The sequence below is a fragment of the Echinops telfairi genome, unplaced genomic scaffold (genome assembly GCF_000313985.2).
Source record: "Echinops telfairi isolate 266 unplaced genomic scaffold, ASM31398v2 ScPeMD7_31;HRSCAF=116, whole genome shotgun sequence".
NCBI lineage: Eukaryota > Metazoa > Chordata > Mammalia > Afrosoricida > Tenrecidae > Echinops > Echinops telfairi.
In genome coordinates this window covers 50,087,938-50,101,528 of record NW_022103928.1, presented here as the reverse complement: position 1 = coordinate 50,101,528, position 13,591 = coordinate 50,087,938, and positions in this window count along the sequence as shown.

Below are 13,591 nucleotides of genomic sequence, written 5' to 3'. Positions count from 1 at the left end.
ATGCACATTTTCTTTACATAAAACTCTCTCTTATACATGAGTTGCTGTGGATTTGTTTCTCCAAAGTACCCAGACTAATACACAAAAGTTAAAAAAATAAAATAAAAAAGGAGCCCTGGTGGTGTAGTGGTTAGTGTTGGGCTGCAATCTGCATGGTCAGCAGTTTGAAACCACCAGCAGCTCCATGGGAGAAACACAGGGCTTTCTACTCCCTTAAATCGTTACAGCCTCAAAAACCATAGGAGGTCACCATGAGTCAGCACTGACTAGATGTCAGTGAAGGTTTTTGTTTGTTTGTTTTACGGTTGAAGTGAACCTTACTATGGATGTTTCGAATATTAGAACAGAATAGAATTAGAATACACTGCATAGAATACACATTAAAGAAGAGTAAGAAATGTGAATTGGTGATTTCCATATTGGGCTGATGGGCAGCCACTCACCTTAGATAGAACCCTTATTATAAGTGCCATTTTTAACAACCATTTTGCAGAAACAAAACAAAATACGTATCAGGATCAGGTCTGTTCAACGTGTGCTCACAGGCTGAATACCACCACTGCTCCCAAAGTCTTTCAAGGACTTTGTAATCTTTACAGCAGTCAATAGCCTAATTTTCCTCTGTCGCGGAGGCTGGCGGGTTTGAACTCCCAGGCTTACATTTGGTTATTATCCAACTCTTACCCAACAGCACTACTAAAGCATTTCTTGTGCGGACAAAAAAAAAACCCTGCATGTAGGAGCTGGATCCCCGGCAGCAATGTTTTTTCACTTACTCTCATGTGTGCATGCATCACTGAAAACACTCAGTACCTCTGCACTCCCTTCCACCTCCACCACTCCTCTGTCGGTTTGTTCTGCTTGCATCCACAACCAATGCTCCTGCAAGCAGTTGTCAAGAGATCCCATGATGTATTGCATTGGGTAAATCTGTTGTACAAGACCTCTTTAAAGTGTTGAAAAGTCTTTATCTAGACCTCTATAAATGCCCTTTGCCTCCTAGCTCTTTTCTCTATTTCCCTTGACTTTCCTCCGGGGAAATGTCCAGTCCCCACCAGGGTTTCAGCAATTCCTCTTTGTTACATTACCCTTGATCATGCCTTACCAGACAGGGAATCCAGGGAACATGAGCCCTACAGGACCAGTGGGGTGAGTGGCAATACTGGTAGCATAGACGGAGGGTGGGTTGGAAAGAGGGAACCGATTACAAGGAACTGGGGGACAGACAACAGAAACGTGGGTGAAGGGAGATATCGGACAGGGCAAGATATAACAAAATAATAATTTATAAATTATCAAAGGCTCATGAGGGAGTTGGGAGCGGGGAGGCAGGGGAAAAAATGAGGAGCTGATGCCAGGGGCTTAAGTGGAGAGGAAATGTTTTGAGAATGATGAGGGCAATGAATGTACAAATGTGCTTTACACAAATGATGTATGTAGGGATTGTGATATGAGTTGTATGAGCCCCTAATAAAATGATTGGAAAAAAATAAATAAAGATTATCACAGGATTTAAAAAAAAAGTGTTGAAAGTAAGGCTGTGACTTGGAGGACTAAGGAGCAGCTAATCCAGGGCATTTTCAATGGCCTGGGACACATGCAGAGTGAATAGGAAAAACCAGGAAAATGCCAGACACCTGAATTGTGATGCAGGGAAAGAATATGTTGCCCAAAGTACTCTGCACTTGTTAGCAGAGACCCGTTCCTGGAGAAGGCATCATGCTTGGTAGAGTAGAGGGAATGAGAACAAGAGGGCCCTTGACAAGATAGATTGAAACGGCGGCTCAAACCAGGGGCTCAACCACAAGGACGATTGTGCGGAGGGCGCAGGACCAGAAGCTGTTCCGTTCCAGTCAACAGCAGCTTTCCTCCAAAGACATTTTCAAATAGTAAATTACATTATGAAACTCCTGATCTTTAATCAACTAAGTGCTAGTGCATAACAGGCATTATCTTTCTACAAACGTATTAGATTTCATATGCTAAAATAATTGGATTGTGAGCAATTGGATACATTCGTGGAAAAGTGAGATGATGTAACATTTTCTTCTGGGATCAAAAATTATCTTGGAAGAGAAGTTGAACCTATCATAATTCTCTCTTCTCTCTTGACAATTAATAACACTTATAAGAAACAGCCCTTATCCCAGACTCCATAGGAAACTATTGTCCCAGAACCCATGACTGTAAGGTTTTTTTTAATGAGAGGCATTATATTAGTTAAGCATAATTTTTTTAAAATTATATTACTAAGCAAACACACTACCCTTTTATGGATCAAAATGGCAAAGTCTCACTGATGTGGATTTCATTGTCAAACACTTAGGAATGATGTGCCTGTGGTGTTCAATTCATATAATCTTTGAACCTTTCTAACCACTCTTAGTTCTAGAAGTTTATGATTTGTATTATGATAAAGTTTTCTTCAATGCCATGTATGTCCTGCAAATGTGTTGTGAAAGACCACACAGCAAAGTTACAGCCCATAGTTCACACATATAAAGAGAAAATCCCTAATGAACAAATATGAGAACTTTTCCATTAATACTTTTAAGAGACTGGAGGCATTTCAAAGAATTATGCAAATACATCATGCTGTGCGCCATTTAGCACATTTTATTATTTCACAGATTAGTACAATTTAGTGCTTGCGCAGTGAAAATCTCTGTCAAAGTTGTTAAAACCCTTAGGTGTCTGTAGGCAGAATGCTGACATTAGCAGTGTGCAGACTATGGACGAAAGTAACCATAGATTAGAGAAATTACTAAGGATGTCCTCAGAGAGACAGGCAAACATTTGATGAGACACAGATATTCCTGATGTTCCCACATGTATGTGTAATCTTACAGCTGCACATAAAAATATTTTGAACATTGTTTTGCCTATTCGTTCAGGTAATATAATTTTAATCATCCCTGCCCCCTGTCAACAGTTAAAGAGGGAAGTCCCCACTTTTTCAGATATAAATTATTCAGAATAAATTAATATTGAAAACGTGTCCTTGTTAATTTTTGTCAACAGCTTCTTGCCTGCAAAATGTTAAATGGCGAGAGTTACTGAGGTATAAAAGAGAAGGAAATAAGTTATTATACCTCTGGAAATACAGAATGTATCCTGAAACATTCCAACAAATTACAATTCAAATGAGCAAAAGGAACAAATGTTGAAGCTGATCTAGTCTGCTTCTCTAAAGTGCTTCCTGAGTCCACCGATCAGGCTGCTCTCCTGGGTTTGCAACCTGTACAGAAGTACAGAACTTCCCTCTTAGGTAAGCCTGGCTCTTGGCTTAATTGGTTCCTGTTGTCTTCAACCCTTAATACTTTCAGAATGAAGGGGCCACGCATTTCTTTTATGTATTGACCTCTACAAATGACATGGCTGGTCACATCAGTACTGTATGCTGGAGTCTACAGGAGTCCATATTTACCCTCTGAAACATGTCTATCCTTCAGGAGATTCCCAGTAAGAGAGAGGTAGTGAAAGGCAGTTGTATACACATGACTGTGGTGCAATGTTATATATATGTCTAGTTAGCTCAGAGTCAGGCAAAGTGATATTTCAGTCCTAAAAATAATATGATAGATAACCCAGAAAACCACTCTCCCAACCTTCCCTGACCTTCATGGAGATAAACAGTGTCCACTCGGACTTTCCTCATAGGAAAGCAACTAGACTTCTATAAACTCTCAAGTGAGTACTCAGGACAAAAAGTAAAGGGTTGCAACACTTAATGGTGCACTAAAACAAAAAATTAAGAATTCACTTTTAACTGGTAGGAAATTTTCTTTTCTCTTACTGTCTCTCCCCCTTCCCCTTAGGGTTTGGCAGGGTCTGTGGAAGAGTCTGTGGTGGAGGAGACCATGATCTCTGGCTCTGGTGTGAGCAAGGCAGATCTTTCTGGCAGGTGGTGAAGTACATCTGTTCCTCTCTGTCTGAAGTTGTCTGAAGGACTGAACGCCTCTTTGCTCTGAATCAGTGCTAACTAAATCTAACAGACATATAGAGAGCGTTGGACCCAATACCCAAATAATACACATTCTTCTCCAGGGCACATGGGTTATTCTCCAAAATATACTGTGTGCTAGATTCCAATAAGTCTTTCAAAATGAAAATTATTCAAAGTTCCAACTACAATGGAATGGCCCTGAGATTAGTAGCAAATAGAAAACTAGAGAATATACAAATATTCAGAAATTAAATACTCTTAAGTTACTATGTTATCATGTAACATGCTATTAAACAACAATGGGTCAAGAAAGAATTCAAGAGGGAAATCAGACAATTCTTAGGATCAATTGAAAATGGAATTATGATGTTCCACAATGGCTGAGCTGCACTGAAGGCAGTGCTCTGAAGGAAACGCTCAGTGGGCAACAAAGCCAAAGGGAACTGATGTCATGGCATTCAAGAAGGCAAAGGGTGTCTTAAGACTGATTGTGCTAGCGATTGTACAATACTGACTGATGCAATTGAACTATGGAACGATGGGATTTCTGCATTAAGTCCCAATAAAAATGGTTTTGAAAAATAAAGATTTCAAATCCAGAGCAAAACTTCATGCCTTGAGACATTAGAGAAAGCAAACTAAGTACAGAGGTACCAGAAGGAAGAAAATTAATGACAGCACACCTGGATATAAATAAATGCAACATGAAATAGGAAAATGACAGAGAAAATCAACCACAATCAAACAATCGGGGGATTGTTTACCTTAACAGTTCAATAAAAACAATAGAAACAGTTCAAATAAAAACTTTGAACAAGACTGACAAGGAAGCAGAGATAACTGGGGACTTTCTGGAATCAGAAATGAAAGTGAGCCATTTATAATCAACACTACAAACATCAAAAGGAAGAGAGTATCGTGGACAATCACCTGATAGTAAATTAGATAATCTCAATGAAATGGACAAATTCCTGGAAACACAAAAAGTACCTAAATTGGCTTAAGAAGAAAGAAAAGATCTTAATAGGCAACTTAAAAGATTCAATTATAAATTCTTCCAAAAAGTGAAAGGTGAAGGGGCATTTCCCCACTTCTTTGAAGGGCACATCACCATGAAGCCCAAACCAGAGAGAGATACTGTTTGTAACATAGGAGACTTGTTTCCTAGTTTACTTGGATGTCTAAGGGAGAAAGCTGGTGTTTTCTACCCCCTTAACAAGTCACCATCCTACCATGCCCTATAGGGTCACTAGGAGTCCACATGGTCTTGATGGCAATGAGTTTGGTTAGGGGTTTGGGGGTATGATTGAAGCAGACTGCCAGGCCTTTCTTCCTTGGCACCAGTAGGTGAACTGGAAACTCCAAGCTTTAGGTTAGCAATCCAGTGCAAACCTCTCTGTCTTTGTCTCTTTCTCTGTGTGTGTACATGTGTGTCTGTCTGTGTGTATTATATTATTCATGCTATATCATAATATACTATATTATTTATATCATATTATATCAATATACAGCAATTGTTTCTCAATATCCTCCATCTAAGTCTATACAATTCTGAAAGCAGTGTTTCCACATCTCTAAGTTTTATGCCAAGAATTCTGCTTTTTTTGTTCTTCCACCATGTCAAAATTGCATGTTTGACACTCTTGAGAAACTTACATCATGTTTTTTTTCAGTGTTCTTTGAGCTTTGAAAGGAAAATGAAATCTGAACTGGCAAGATTAGGGTTCAGGGTGGATAGGGTAAGGTTTCCCAAGAAAATTATGAGCAAAGCCCTCACTGCACTTAAAGAATGAGTAGGTTCACTGGGTTTATGAAACAGCAAAGCAAACATAACTGCACGTTTCCTATATTTTCTCATCAATGTGCATTTCAAGTTTTGGCAAACTTTGTCATAATACGCTCCTCTAATTTTCCTGTGTCCTTCAAGAAAATCTATAAAGATGAACCAGAAACTTCTGAGCTGACCACTGTCCAGGAGAGCCCCCTGAAGCCACTGTTTTCATTGGGCTTTTGTTTGAAAGCACTCTAATGAAACTAAAACAAATTGTGTTAATTTCCTGCTTTTTTTTTTTTTTACTTGCAGACCTTCTATCCACTGATCACAGAAATATTTTAAAACATGTTTTGTTTGGGCTAAACCCATCCAAGAAACCTGGTTAGCAATATCTTTTTTCTTACACTGAAATCTATTAAAGGTTTCAGAAAGCTACGGAGGTAGTCAAGACTATCATATGACTTTGGCCAATTTCTTGTTTTAGGCAAGAATCAAAGAATTGTAGAAGGCTCTCTACACAACAAAAACTTGGAGATTTTTCAATCTCCGATTGAGTTGATATTCAGTAAATGTTGAAATTACTAGCTACAGATGTTAAACAACCAATAAATATATTCCGTAAAATATATAAGAAACCCAGTGTCACCTGTTGGTGAGCTTATTAGACAGTAGAATTGGTGGTCTTTGGGGTTCTGAAACGAAATCTTTATGAGAATCTTTCTCTCTCTGAGTGGCTGTGGGCCTGAAACTCCAAGCTTGCAATTAACAGCCTACTATTTAACTCACAGCACCCCCTGGACTCCTGACAAAACACATGATGCAGGTACAAGCATACCAGGTATCTGTAATCTTTAAAAATTATCCAGCGGAATTGCAGTACCAAAGATATATATTTAATAATAGAAATGTAATGCATGAGTTATTAAAAATGTGGGATTAAAAAAGAAGTGTAAGAGAAATCTAATAGTCTGCGACATAGGCCAATAGAAAATGTAAGTCTTTGTAGACTAGAAAACTTCAAAACTACACTCTCACATGCACACATACACAGACAAGAGATGGCTCAATAGTTGTCATTGCAGCACTATAGAAAGGAGAGAGAAAAGCAGCGACCAAGAAAAGAGAGAGAATATTCTTCAGAAGCTCTTTTTGAGGAGAAAATGGTCGAAGTATTTGCAAAACTTGAGATGGTTCTCAAGCTAGAAATTCAAAAATGTGTATACACCCAAGCAGAGTGAGCAGGAAGAAACTTAACTGAGAGAAGCTTCACTGACGGTGTCACAGAAAATAACAATGGAAAGGTTCCTGGAGAGAAAGAAAAATAATCAGAGGGAAATAAAAAGAACATTTAACACCGAGTAAGGAACCCCCGGATTCATAAATATCTGGCCCAAACTAAATAAACACGGAGTGTGCAACAATAATCAAAATGTGCTGTGAGACTTAAAGTATATTCAGAGTACAAAAACATGGCAAGACAAACACAAATTCAGAACGCGAGTGCACTGAACTCTGAGATTCCCCGCATGTGCTAGGAAGTGGCCGAGAGATTAATTTCTGATTGTAGCAAGGCTCTTGTTTGGATTTTAATCATTTGGTCATTCACGTAAACAAAAGTACAACAATAACTACCCATCTATTTGAGGAAAATTAGGCAACCCAGGGGAGCATGGAATGGGTGAGCCTAGGTCTGAGCCCACACATTACGAAGGAAGTCAGAAGTCATACGTTAGAGAAATTCAGAATCAACAAACATAGAGGAATGAACTAAATTCCCGATGATGGAAAACCGCTCCGAAGGAAGTGTCAGCCGTCCCTTTTCTCTGGGTTACCATTGGGAGGCTTGCTAAGGAATTAGCAAAGCGGTGATTGTGAGTGCGGTCATATCACTTGAAACTCCGTGTTGGCAAGGTGTGGTTGATTACCCAGCAGAGCCCTCTCACCTCCTCTACCGTTCCCCCACCCCCCGCACCATTTACTTCAGTATGAAATGATCAATTTGGGGATAACGAACTTAGCCCAAATCACCATCAGTTAGAGGTGAGGCCATAGCAGACAGGAACTGGCCAAATTGGAAAGAACTGGAAACACAATATCATCTGAAATTGCTTTTTCTTGGGAGCATATTCCACTTTTAGGTAGTGGAAAGTTGAGCATCTGCAATTAGCCTTCAGAAGATGGAAAGAGAATCCAATACACTGATATTGTTTGGCAGTGATACAATGACAAGTGTCAAAACTGAAGGCAGAATGGATTTTCCCTTACATGATTGGATAAGCATTGGCTTTACATTATTAGATAAGTGTCTTCTTCACATGATTGGATAAGCACTGAGATACACACAGAGTCGGCAGTTCAAACCCAGCAGCTGCTCTGTCGGAGAAAAATGAAGCTCTTTACAACTATAAAAACGTAGTGGCTCAGATATCCTTACAGGTAGTCCTATTCGGTCCTGTATTATCATTACCATGCATCAGAATCAACTTGATAGCAGTTGGTTTTGATTTCTGGCACAAGAGATTTCCTAGGTCTTGATAACCGTCAAGAGAATCAGTTGCTCATTGCACGATGGAGGTGAGAGTCCACCCAAAAGTGCCTCCAGAAGACAAGTGGTGATCCATTTCTGATTAATTGGCCACTGGAAACCCTCCAGGGCACAGTCTACTCTAACACACATTGGGCCACCATGAGTCAGACTCTACTAGACAACAGCTGGTTTGGTTGGTGTTTATTGTGCAAGAGTTTAAAGGAAACAAACAAAAATATGTCAGAGATGCAGAATAGTTTCTCACAGTTTCTTGATGCTTAAAAATTAAATGACAGGCTTGAAAGAGGAGGTTCAATTACAACCAGCCTTGGCTCAGCTAGGTCCTTTATAAGATCTGCATGACATACATTCTGACACTCTCTAGTGCTCCATGAGTGGGGGCTACCTGGATAGTGCGAAGAACAAATAAAACATAATGCTGAGAGACTATACAACCCATCCCCAACACAATTATTATGGAATGTTTTTCTGACTTCAGTGTGAAATACAGAACAATGAAGACATAAAAAGAATATATCTAAGAATATTGACTTATAGTTTTAGAATAGGAAATGAATTCTTTATCAGAACATGAGGGTGCTAACCACAAAGGGGGATAACAAGGTGTATCAAACTATATTGAGTCCTGGTAGCATAGTGAAATATGTGATGATCCATTCTCCATAAGGTCAGTAGTTTGAAGCCAACAGCTGCTGCAGAGGGGAAAGATGAATATTTCTGCTCCCATAAATATTTACAGACTTAGAGATCCAGTGGGATCACTGAGTCAAAATTGCCTCGATGGCACTGAGATTTTTGTTTTTAATGTTGAAATTCAGAATTTCCGTCTACCAAAAGATTCAATTTTATCAGTAAAAAGACAGACCACCATGTCAACCCCGGAATAAAAATTCATATTCAGAATAAAGAACGCCTACATATTAATTCAGTCAAAGTCAGTGGTCCAAACCAACAGCTGCTCCAAAGTTCAAAGATGAGGCTGCCTGCCCCTGGAAAGAGTTACAGCCTCAGCAACACTATCTCATGCCTATATGAACTGAAATGGACGCAGTAGCTGTGTGAGTAATTTATATATTAAAAGGATAATACAAAGCAACCTGATTAGGCAAATGACTGAAGAGGCACTTAATAAATTATGACTTACATGTCTAATAAAAATATGAAAAATGTCCAAGTTTATTACTCTCTAGGGACATAACACATTAAGTCAAAGCCTGATACCACTCATTTTCACTATAATGGATAAAAATTAAAAAGTAAACTCTATCAAATGCCAATTAAGACACAGAACAACTAGAATTCTCCTATATAACGGAAAGAAACGTTAATTAATATTTTGTTATTTTGTGCAGCCATGTCTGCACTCAAAACCTCCCTGTGCATAACAGATTGAATCGTTATCTGGCCTTGCATGAACCTCACACTTTTTGTTATAGTTGAGCCCATTGTTAAAGACACTGTGTCAATCCCTTCTTTAAAAGACTTCCTCCTTGCACCTCCCCACAGAAGAATTTACTTTACAGGACAGCACTGAAACTGCAGCTAGGGGAGAGAGGCATGTCTGATCAAAGCACACAAGAGCAAATGAATGGGGAGGAAGAGAGAGTGGAGCACATCCTGGCCCACCAGGCCTGGAAGATGATATCCCTGCTCCTAACAGCCAATGCCCAGAGTAGACCATATGGCTGATCCCACTATGAGATATGACATCCCTCACTGACCCATGGCCCTATAGGGGACAACACTAGAGACTCAGTGGCGGGATTGACTCGGTCTGACCCCAAGACACCTAGGCAAAGCACTAAAGGTTTGTGGCAGAACAACTGAGATAGCAGAGCAGGGAAATCCTGAGGGAGTACAAAGGGCAGACTTATTTTCTGATTGTAGCAAGTCTCTTGTTTGGATTTTAATCATTTGGTCATTCACTGAAACAAAAGTATAATTATAATTATTTCTTTCTGTTTTGTTTTTATTGTTTCTTTTAGGTTTCCCTAAAAGAATGGATGCATAGAAACAACTGATGTAACGATTTATCAGGGATGGGTGGTAGGAAGGTTGAGGGGAACTGGGCAGCAAATAATGGATGCAGGAGCGGGGTGGGAGCACTAGAACTGATTGTGATGACATGAATACAATTCTTTTTTAAAGGCGACTTAACTATAGACTTGTATAATATGCGAATTCACGAAAGCTCTTAAGGATATTTTGTTCAGTTCTTTTATTTCATTGTCTCTTCTGTTTGCTATAGCTACTCTAAGTTCAAGAGCAAGTTTCAGAGTCTCTTCTGAGATCCATATTGATCCTCTCTTTCCTCCCTGTCTTTGTAATGACTGTCCGTATACTCTCTTCCTGTGTAATGTTTTTGATGTTGTCCCACAGCTGTGAGGCTTGGTCCCTAGTGTTCAATGTGCCAAATGTATTCTTCAGATGTTCTCAGAATCCAGGTGGATTCAGAATCCAGAAACCATACTCAAGGTCATGCTCTGGTTCTTGTTTTAATTTTCTTCAACTTCAACCTAAACTTGCGCAGCTAACAATTTGTTAGATATGAACAGCCATTATACATGAATGGTTTGCTCCACAATTGGCCTCTGGCTTCATTTTGGCTGCTGATAGTGAGCTTCTCCATCACTGCTTCCCACAGAGATAGTCTGTTTCCTGAGCATTTGGTTCAGGAAGCTCCATGTATCAAGTCACCATTTGTGTTGCTGAAGAAATGTTTGCTATGAAGAAGCTCTTGGACTTGGAGAGAATTCTATCATGCTCTCCCCTGCTTCATTTCTGTCACCAAAACGACGTTTCCCAACTGCTGTCTTTTCCTTTCTTTTCAGCTCTCAGAATTCAATCACCTATAGTTATCGAAACAGCTTCATTGAATGTTCCATTAACTTTAGAATGAAGAAGTTGGCGTAAGACCAGTACATTTTAGCTTACTAATGCCTACGATATTGATCATTATATTTTCTACTTCACTTTTGATGACTACCAGTTGTCCTAAATTCATATTTCCATATTCTATGTCCCAATTATTGCTAGATGTTCGCAGTTGCTTCTTCTCATTTTGAGTCAAGTCCCATCAGCAAATGAAGGTCCCCAAACCTTTACTCATTTGAGCCATTATGCTCCATTCTACTTTGAAAAGGTGGCTCTTCTTCGGTCCTATTTTGAGTGCCACAGAGCTGAGGGGCTCACATATGACAGACAACGTTATCCTGCCATTTATAAGCTAATAGACAGACTCCTTCTTCATAGTCGGGAGCTCTGCTGAAATCTGCTCACCATGAGTGTCTCTGCTGCTGTTTAAAATAAAGGTTACATTGCTTCAAACCACAGTGCAACACCCAAGCTACCATGCGACAAACTGTCCAGCAAGTGTTGGTTAAATAATATAATGACTATGAAAACTCTTTGACATTATTTACTGAAAGTAAATACATCATATATAATATTCTATGAACCAACTGGACTTTGGCAAATACAGGCATAAAGAAACATATAAATATGTCCACATATTTTCAAAATAACGTGTATAAGAATGTCTACATTCTTATATTAATGATGCTACACTACTCCTAAACTGAAACTATTTGAGGTTCACCAACAATAGAATGTTGGAATATATCCATCCATACACTGGAATTCTATATAATACTGAGAGTGAAACTATTGCTATACACAATAAGAAGTAACTATATCATAGTTAATTTTTATTAGATTGGATTTTTTTTGGTTTATTTATTTATTTGTTTATACCATCAGTCTTATGTATGTGTTGTTCTTGGAGATTTTTACATGGGTTAGATATTTGCCATTACCCTTGGAGAGTACTGAAGGAGGTCTAGGGACAGTTTTTGGACAGTAAACTTACAGCCTAGTGACTGTGATATTGTTATTTGCCAGGGTTCATTTTCAATGTTAGTTTGGCTATACAATGGTCCCAAGTTGTTTGTCCACACACTAGTTTAGGAAATATGATTAATGAAATCAACCGGCCTTCAAGTGAAGTGAAATCCCCTCTGTAAGTAGTTCATCCCCATCCAATCAGAGAATTCACAAAGCAGAGTTCTGCCTCAGGCAGTAATACACGCATTTTGCTGGAGTTCCAAGCTTGCCTGGCTTTTGTTTCTCAGACTCCAGATTATCTGAGTTTCAGCCTGCACCTGGTCTATGGATTTGGGATTTGTTGCAACATATTACTGCTGCAAAAGTAGTATGAGCCGAGCCAGTTCCTTCACATCAAGCTCCCTACTCTCCCTCTTCCTCGTAGTCCTTTCCTCCTTCCCTGTCTCCCTCCATTCCTCCTTTCCCCTCCCCTCACTCTCTTCTGTTGGTTCTGTTGTTCTGGAGAGTGTTTAAAAATTTTTTTTTCTTCTTTTCTCAACAGTTTTATTGGTACACAATTCACACATCAGACAACTGAACAGTTCAATAGTTCAATCACATCAAGGGGAGTTTTACAATCACTACCACACCCATCTGTGAGACCCCCATCCCTACACCATGGAGAGACCCCCACCTCTCCACCAAACTGAGCTGTGCAGTCACTCAGTTCTAGTGCTCCCTCCCCCACTCTCACTGTTCACTCCCGATGTCACCTTCCCTCCCCATCACCCATCCCACACCTCTGGACTCCCTACAACACATTGTAACAGTTATTATCATCATACATCCATTCCCCTGTGCTTCAAAGCTGGAAAACCCAACAGGAAACAAGGCAAGACAAGTCGCACTAAAGTGGTAGAGATAATAACATCATACTTGTATAAAGGCAAATGCAAATTATGTGAAAGAGGGAGAAGAATCCCATCAATGTTCCAAAAGTCAGGGGAGAAATACTTTGTAAGGGGACAGCTAAGAGATTCTTGTACCCAGTACAAATTTGGGTCATGTCTACAGGGGGGGGGGGCAACTGGCCTGGAATGGAGTTTGATCCAGCATAATCAGAATTACAATGGTCTCTGCCTGGCAGTAAGGCTGTTTAGGACTGTTGCCTTTGGCTAGACAGGATCTTCCAGTAGCTCGGTCTACCAACTCTGCAGATGAGTGTTAGGCTCACACTGTCTTCCATAACATTTTCCAAATTGGGTGTTCATAATTTTAACTCTGATGCTGCTCTCTTCACCATATTCAAATTGTGCAATTGTCATTTTTGAATTACATAAGCTGGTATGCTTTTTTCTGGGTGGACTTAGTTGGCTCCTCTCTTTGATGGCTGTTTGTTTGAATACAAGCCTTTAAGACCCGGGACACTACTTAGATCGAGAGTCAGGCATCACCTGCTTTCTTGACCACACTTCTCAGTAACACCCTTCTCTTCAGTGGT